Here is an 8852-nt window from a genome sequence, read left to right as displayed (position 1 = left end):
CCTCCTCTCTCCTCACCTCCTCTCCTCCTCACCTCCTCTCCTCTCTCCTCACCTCCTCTCTCCTCTCCTCTTCTCCTCTCCTCCTCACCTCCTCACCTCTCTCCTCACCTCCTCTCTCCTCACCACCTCTCCTCCTCACCTCCTCACCTCCTCTCCTACTCACTTCCTCTCCTCTCTCCTCACCTCCTCTCTCCTCTCCTCCTCACCTCCTCTCCTCTCTCGTCACCTCCTCACTCCTCACCTCCTCTCCTCTCTCCTCTCCTCACCTCCAATCCTCCTCACCTCCCCACCTCCTCACCTCCTCTCCTCCTCTCTTCACCTCCTCTCCTCCTCCCACCTCCTCTCCTCACCTCCTCTCCTCCTCTCCTCTCACTCCATCAACACCCAGAGCCTCCTGATAACAAATAAACTGCTCTTCATCACTTCATCACTCCGAGAGGAGAAATCCGACCTCATGCACGATCTTCCTCCTCTACCTCCTCCTCCTCCTCTTCCTCCTCCTTCTCTTCCTCCTCCTCCTCTACCTCCTCCTCCTCCTCTTCCTCCTCCTTCTCTTCCTCCTCCTCCTCCTCTTCCTCCTCCTGCTCCTCTTCCTCCTCCTGCTCCTCTTCCTCCTCCTCTTCCTCCTCCTTTAAATTCCTGCAGAGCATCTTCTGACCAGAGTTCAACTCTTCATCTGTTAGATAGTAGTACTAGTACTACTATCACACTGTAAAAAGTACTACAATTAGTAGACCTCCTCTTACTTGTACCAGAGTATTTTTTACAGTGCTGTTAAAAGTAAAAGTAATAATACCACACTGTAAAAAGTACTCAAATGCCACACTGTAAAAAATACTCTGTTATAAGTAAAAGTACTAATACTACACTGTAAAAAATACTTTGTTCCAAGTAAAAGCCCTGCGTTTAATATAAAGTTTCTGTGTGTATCAGTATGTTGCAGCGAACGTATCAACGTCTGTATCACTTTCCTGTGATCATAATCAGCTGTTTACACCAACCCTGTTACATCACCAGCACACACACACACACACACACAAACACACACACATGGACTCCATTGTGGATTCATTGGCATAATGTGTGTTTGAGAGTGTCAGGCCGTGAACAATGACAGTGAGTGTGTGTGAGACAGAGAGCGTATTGTGTGATCCGTCCTCCCGAACACACACTTCTGCACGGCTGATCTTTCCTCTCGCTGAGTACTACGTAATATCCAGTAAATGTACAAATACTGCAAACGTCTTTTACTCCCACGAACGTGATGCCATTCCCGAGAGGGTGACAAACACCAAACACTTTCCCGGCAGAGGCAGTACGGGCATGTAGTACTACATATCTGACGTACTCTACTGCAGTATTGGAAGGTTATGCTACTTTACTGTAGATTAAACTAGTAAATAAAGAAGTTAAACACAAATACAGCAGTAAAGTACGACGTTAAGGTCCAGTGTGGGATCTGGTGACATCTAGTGGTGGAGTCCTCCTCGTCTCACTCCTCGTCTCACTCCTTGTCTCACTCCTCGTCTCACTCCTCCCTTTACTGACTGAGGTAACGTGAAGCGTTAAACCGCGGTGATGCCGTTGGCCTCGCTCAGCGGTCACCCTCGCCATAATAACACCACTTCAGGAGCAACAGGAAGTCAGACGGCGGCTGGCGGTTCAGTCACACAAAAAGATGTTTAAATGCCACGATAATGGCGTTCAGCGTACGGTTAGAACGCCTGTCTTGATTTCTGTGTGGTGTTTTTACGCCATCCTGTACCGACTGCCCAGTTCGTCAAATAACGCCGTTTGGTCAGCGCTCCCTCAGCATCGGATAGCGACGCACTGAGGTGCCCTTTAACAACAGGAAGTGACGCACCGGGCTCCGACGTAAACCCACGACGCCACGGCGTTACTTGACGGTCTTTTGTAAAAGGCAGATTATTGGTCCCTTTGTTTTCATACACGTTTAATTAACCATCTTTTTAATATGTATTTTTATTTTTAATTACTATTTACTATGTATTATTAATATTATTTTTACTATTATTATTATTATTATTATTATTATTATTATTATTATTATTATTATTATTATATTTATTATTATTTTTATTATTATTATTATTGTTATTATTATTATTATTATTATATTTTTTTGTATTATTATTATTATTATTGTTATTATTATCTTAATTATTATTATTATTATTATAATTATTTTTACTATTATTATTATTATTATTGTTTTAATTATTTTAATTATTATTATTATTATTATTGTTGTTTCAATTAATATTATTATTATTATTATTATTATTTACTGTTATTATTATTATTATTATTATTATTGTTTTAATTATTATTTATCTATTTGTTCAATTATTTGTTGTTATTTTCTCCATTTGATTTACTTAAGGGTTAAATCAATCTTTTTTATTTTAATGTGTGAGGACGTGAAACAGAGACGTCCTGCTGTCCACACGCCTGAGGACGTGGGTTAGATTCCTGTTGGATTGTGGGTAATAAAGTGTTATTTATCGTCTTCATATCTTTATGGTTGCAGTATATTGAAGCTTTATTGTCATTCTTCTTCTGAACCGGTTACAAACACAAAGGAACGGACTTTGTACTGAACACGACGGTTTAACTGATTACTGTGAGTTAATGTGAATGAGAGTGAGTCACAGGTGGCGTCGGACGCTAAACGGGGACGTTTCTATCTATAAAGAAGCTGCCAGTGGTGGAAGAAGTATTTAGATATTTTATCATTTAGTAAACAATGTAAAAAATACTCTGCTACAAGTAAAGTCCTGCTTAATCAGCTGTCAAATGAACTTAAAGTTACCACGAGGAACTTTAACTTTGTGTTGGTTTTGGCGCTCCGTGTGGACGACAGCAGAGTCTGACAGCAGCGAGGATTAGTTTCATAACCAGTTAAAAGTTCCTCACAGCAACTTCAAAGTATCAAAGTAAAAGTACTCATTCACTGTAATATAAACATTAGAAAGATTCAAAATGTACCTTAAAGGGAGATTAGTCCAGTATTTAATCCTCTTATCAACATGGGAGTGGACAAATATGCTGCTTTATGCAAATATATGTATATATTTATTATTGTAAATCAATGAACAACACAAATCAATGACAGATATTGATCCAGAAACCCTCACAGGTACTGCATTTAGCATAAAACAATATGCTCCAATCATAACATGGCAAACTGCAGCCCAACAGGCAACAACAGCTGTCAGTGTGTCAGTGTGCTGACTTGACTATGACTTGCCCCAAACTGCATGTGATTATCATAAAGTGGGCATGTCTGTAAAGGGGTCCCTTGACCTCTGACCTCCAGATCAGTGAATGTAAATGGGTTCTATGGGTACCCACGAGTCTCCCCTTTGAAAATGGACATGACAGTTTTTCCTCTCCAACATTTAGTGTTAGTTTGGAGCGTTATTTAACCTCCTTCATGACCAGCTGGTCTGACATGGTTGGTATGTCGTATCTTTCCTGCGACAGTGCTGTTGAAGTGATGAGAAAGGATGCTCCGCGGACACTGTTCTTGCTGGTATAATAGAGTTTATTACAAACAAGCAACAAATGTCATAACGAACGTCTCGAGCGTCCGGAGGTCTCAAGTCAAATCTGAAAGTCCCTGCACTTCGGGGCTCTCGCGCCTCCTTATATCTGGTTCATGTCATGTAACATCTGAGCTGAGCGCATGACAATGAATGGCTCCTTTATCCTATATGTTATCCCCCAGCCCCCGGTCATATCTCAGGACCATATGTCTCCCTCATGATTCTTACTCATATGTTTTACCCTTAGGGGCCTCGTGGACTTGTACAAGAGGTGAAAATATACCACATATTCCGATAGATTCATCAGGTTTACTAGTTTATTATGACACCAGTATCTGACTTTTCTTCTGCCTTTCTTAAGAACATTTTTCAGAATTCTTTTCTGACATTTTTTGGACAATTTTCAGACATTTTTCGGATTTTTTGTTTTGTTTTTTCTGAATTTTTTTTTTACATTTTTCTGACATTCTTTTGAAATTTTTTGGACACTTCTCTGACATTTCCTTTTTTTTTTTTTTTTACATTTTTCAGACGTTTTTTCCAGACTTTATTTCAGATTTTTTTTCAGAACTTTTTTCAGACTTTTTTTGGGACATTTTTCAGACTTTTTTTTCCAGACTTTATTTCAGATTTTTTTTCAGAACATTTTTCAAACTTTTTTCAAACTTCTTATTTTTGGACATTATTCACAATTTTTGTTTTTCAGACATTTTTCCAGACTTTTTTTCAGACTTTTCCAAACTTGACTTGACTTGCCCCAAAACTGCATATCTAGTAAGTATCTGTATTTTGAAAAATGTTTTGAAATTTTTCAGCCTTTTTTTTCAGACTTTATTTTACTTTTTTTTCAAACCTTTTTTCAGACTTTTTTTAGGACATTTTTCAGACTTTTTTTAGATTTTTTTCAAACTTCTTTTATTGGACATTATTCACACTTTTTGTTTTCAAGACATTTTTCAAACTTTTTTTCAGACTTTTTTTTCAGACTTTTCCAAACTTGACTGTGACTTGCCCCAAACTGCATGTCTGGTAAGTATCTGTATTTTGACATTTTTTTTGACATTTTTCAGATTTTTTTTTTAGACTTTTTTTTCAAACTTTTTTTTTTTGGACATTATTCACACTTTTTGTTTTTCAGACTCTTTTTCAGACTTTTTTTTCAGACTTTTTTTTCAGACTCTTTTTCAGACTTTTTTCAGACTTTTTTTCCAGACTTTCTTTTCAGAATTTTTTCAAACTTCTTTTTTTTGGACATTATTCACACTTTTTGTTTTGCAGACATTTTTCAGATTTTTTTCTGATTATTTTTTTTTTTGATTTTTTGAGACTTTTTCGGATTTTTTTTTACATTTTTCTGACATTCTTTTGAAATGTTTTGGACATTTTTCTGACATTTCCTTTTTTTTTTTTTTTTTACATTTTTCTGAATATTTTTCAGACTTTTTTCAGACTTTTTTCAGACTTTTTTGGGACATCTTTCTGACATTCATTGGACATTTTTCGACAATTTTCTGAAATTTCTTTTTTTTTTTTACTTTTTCTTTTATATTTTTCTGAATTTCCTTCAGACATTTTTTGGAATTCTTTTTTTTGTTTTGTTTTACATCTTTTGACATTTTCAGAGTTTCTTCAAAATGTTTTAGACAATTTTCAGACATTTTTCTGACTTTTTTTCAGAATGTTTTTCGGACAGCAGAACCCATTTTCATTCACTGACCTGGAGGTCAGAGGTCAAGGAACCCCTTTGAAGATGACCATGACAGTTTTTTCTCTCCAACATTTACTGTAAGTTTGGAGCGTTATTTAACCTCCTTCATGACCAGCTAGTCTGACATGGTTGGTATCGATGGATTCATCAGGTTCTAGAGTTTCAGATGATACCAGGATCTTCACTCTAGCTCTAAAACTGAGCAAAAAGTACAATATGTACCTCTGAGATGTAGTGGAGTAGAAGTACTAATGGAAATACTCTAGTAAAGTATACTTCAGTAAATGTGAATGAGTTTGAGGCGATGATCCTGCCGTCACACTCCAGATGTGTCTGTGAGCCTCAGCAGCAGCCCCGGACCCGGCCCAGCGCTGTAACCACTGACCCCGTTCAACCACACAGCCAGACCAGTCTGGACCCACCCAGACCCGGAGCCGGAGCCAAACCCTAGAGCCAAACCCCAGACTCTGGACGGAGCACAGCGGAGCCAGGACGTGCCAGGCCAATAAAAAAAAGCACATTCCTAGTCACCAAAACCGGCCTCAAGACTCCTGCAGCGCTCAGCGGCAAACACACACACACACACACACACACACATTTACACACACACACACACACACACACACACACACACACACACACACACACACACACACACACACACATATACACACACACACACATATACACACACAGGTGCTCAGTGGTTTTTGCACGTGCAATAACTCACTAGTTGCCGTGTCATTGATCCACCAGTTGGTCTGAGGATCAGTTAAGGTTTATTTAAAGTTTTATTTAGTATTGATGTGTGACGGTGTCTGAGCCCGGTTCCTGTTTTAGTTCAGAGAGACTCAGTTCAGGTCCTGGTCCTGGTCCTGGTCCTGGTCCTGGTCCTGGTCCTGGTCCTGGTCCTGGTCCTGGTCCTGGTCCTGGTCCTGGTCCTGTTTGTCTCTCTCGCAGTCACTCTGGGAAACTCTCAAGTGTGTTGCGGTTCAGTGTTTTGGGGTTTTTCCAGGTTCCTCTTCAGCTGGAAAACCCAAAAAACATTTATGCAAATTGGAGCTGAAGTGACCTGGAGGGCCGGTCCGAGGACTCTCTCTGGATCTCTGCTGAGCGGGAACATCCTGAAGGCTTTCTGAGGCTCAGCGAGGACAGTAATGTGTAATTTAGTCAGGATGTTGAACCCCCACTGAGCTGCTCTCTAATGACAGAGTCCTGGTTCTGGGCTGGTTCTGGGCGGGGCTCTATGATAACGTATAGAGTCCTGGTTCTGGGCTGGTTCAGGGCCGGTCTCCATGGTAATGTACCGTGATGCTGCTGTGTGTGACTGATGGTATGATGGTCCTTAAATCAAGCAGAGAGAGTTTTATAGGCTGCAGTGTCACAGCGCTGTGTGAGGTCTGTTGGTCTGTAACATGTAATTCAGTTGTGAACGTGTGTCTGCATCCATGCACACACACACGACACACGTTTGCATGATCTAGGAGTTTGGATGAGCACCCCCCCCCCCTCCCCCGAGGTCATGGAGGCCGCCACCGTCGCCGCCATGGGGAGGTTGTTGTGGAGCTGGTCGGAGGTTTTGTTGCCTGGGTGGGACGGCGGTACCGAGACTCTGACTCCATCTAAATGTTCCATCCTGAATACTTCTGTCACCCTGACGCTGCCAGCCAGTAGTACACACAGCTCTACTCACTGGTGGTACAAGTACACAAGTATTCACAACTCCATGCAAAAACAGTACGCATTGTGCAGTAAAATGTACTTAAAGTATCAGTAGTAAAAGTACTCATTGTGCAGTAAAATGTACTTAAAGTATCATCAGTAAAAGTACTCATTGTGCAGTAAAATGTACTTAAAGTATCAGCAGTAAAAGTACTCATTGTGCAGTAAAATATACTTAGTAAAACATCCTGATCTGTACGTAGTTCCTCTGCTGCCTCCAGTGATCGGTGGTTTCTGTTCATTATAATACAGATGTTGAGTTAATGAAGCTCCAACAGTCACTTTAAATATGAAATCAGTTCTCTGACGTGCACTTTAGTGCACGTTTAGTGCACGTTAGAGAGCAGAAAGTGTGTGAGAGTCAATGTGAGTCCGGAGCAGATCTGCCTCCTCCCTCCACAAAGAGAGAGAGTCTGACACACCACAGGCTCAGGAATGTGGAGTTTACATGGGCAGCTTTATTTGGCCTGAAGCAAATGTTCCCTCGCTGAGCTCAGAAAGCCACATCCCATAATACACACACACACACACACACACACACACACACACACACACACTCTAGCTGTAAAACACTCACACACAAAGTCAACGTGCAGAATAAAGCTCTATCTGTTATTAAAATTTAATATTTCTCTTTAAGTGTCTTCAACGGTTATTCAGGGTGGAGCAGAGAGCATGCTGGGTAACCTGATATCACGCCAAAGTGTGTAATAGACCCGCCTGTCCACCAGAGGATAGCTGTCACGTTCTGCCTCGTTCTGACAGATAGTCTGACAGATCTGAGAAGTCAAGAATAAATATAAAATAGAACTTTATTTATCACGTTTAAGAAATGATATCAACGCCTGATGTTACTCAGACTGATGTCATCTCTTCTGACCTTCCTGGTAGAAACAAAGACGGGAAAGTTAGATGGCTGCTAACTAAACATCTGGTGAAGAGACAATCCTGCCAGACTGAAGAGGGCAATAAGGAACAGGTGAGCAGGTGAACAGGTGAGCAGGTGAACAGGTGAACAGGTGAGCAGGTGAACAGGAGGGAGTGGCCGTGTGGGAGTCAGGTGATTGGGACAGGTGGACAAGTCTGAGGTCATCTGGTGGACAGGTACCCCCCCAATCCCGCTCTGAGACAAGTCTCCTGACATGTGATGTTGAATGTCTCGTGTTGTGGAGAGTTACTATAACGGGCCTTTAGTCTCGTTATTTATATAAAACCAGCTGTTCATATTAATATAACGGATCGTTGATGTCAGTGGAAAACACGTCTTCATATGAGCTCATATCTGAGTGGGCTGTTGCCATGACAACGCCAAGACAGACAGGTTGGATTCAAACAGCTGACATCAAGTTGAAAACGCCTCGTTAGCTGGTTTTAACTCGATTAGTGTTCACAGCGTGGGAGAGATGAAGCACCAGCACCCAGAGCTCACTTCAATCTGCCTTCAGCACCTTCACTAAACTACTTAGTTAAGTTTAGTCAGAAACGTTACAACGTTTGTTGTTGAACGGTTGTTGTTGATCCGTAGGGACCCTGGTTGTTGTTGAACGCTTGTTGTTAATCGTTTCTTGTTGAACCGTTTGGACCGTGGTTGTTGTTGAACGCTTGTTGTTAATCGTTTCTTGTTGAACCGTTTGGACCGTGGTTGTTGTTGACCGCTTGTTGTTAAACGATTGTTTTTGAACGGTTGTTGTTAAACGTTGGTTGTTGAACGTTTGTTGTTGAACCGTTTGGACCGTGGTTGTTGTTGAACGCTTGTTGTTGAACGTTTGTTGTTGATTGATTCTTGTTGAACGTGTTTGACCCTGGTTGTTGTTGATCGTTTCTCGTTGATCCGTTTGGACCGTGGTTGTTGT

This window comes from Sebastes umbrosus, chromosome 19, assembly GCF_015220745.1.
Source record: "Sebastes umbrosus isolate fSebUmb1 chromosome 19, fSebUmb1.pri, whole genome shotgun sequence".
In the NCBI taxonomy this organism is placed as follows: Eukaryota; Metazoa; Chordata; class Actinopteri; order Perciformes; family Sebastidae; genus Sebastes; species Sebastes umbrosus.
Note: the sequence above shows the minus strand (reverse complement) of the source record.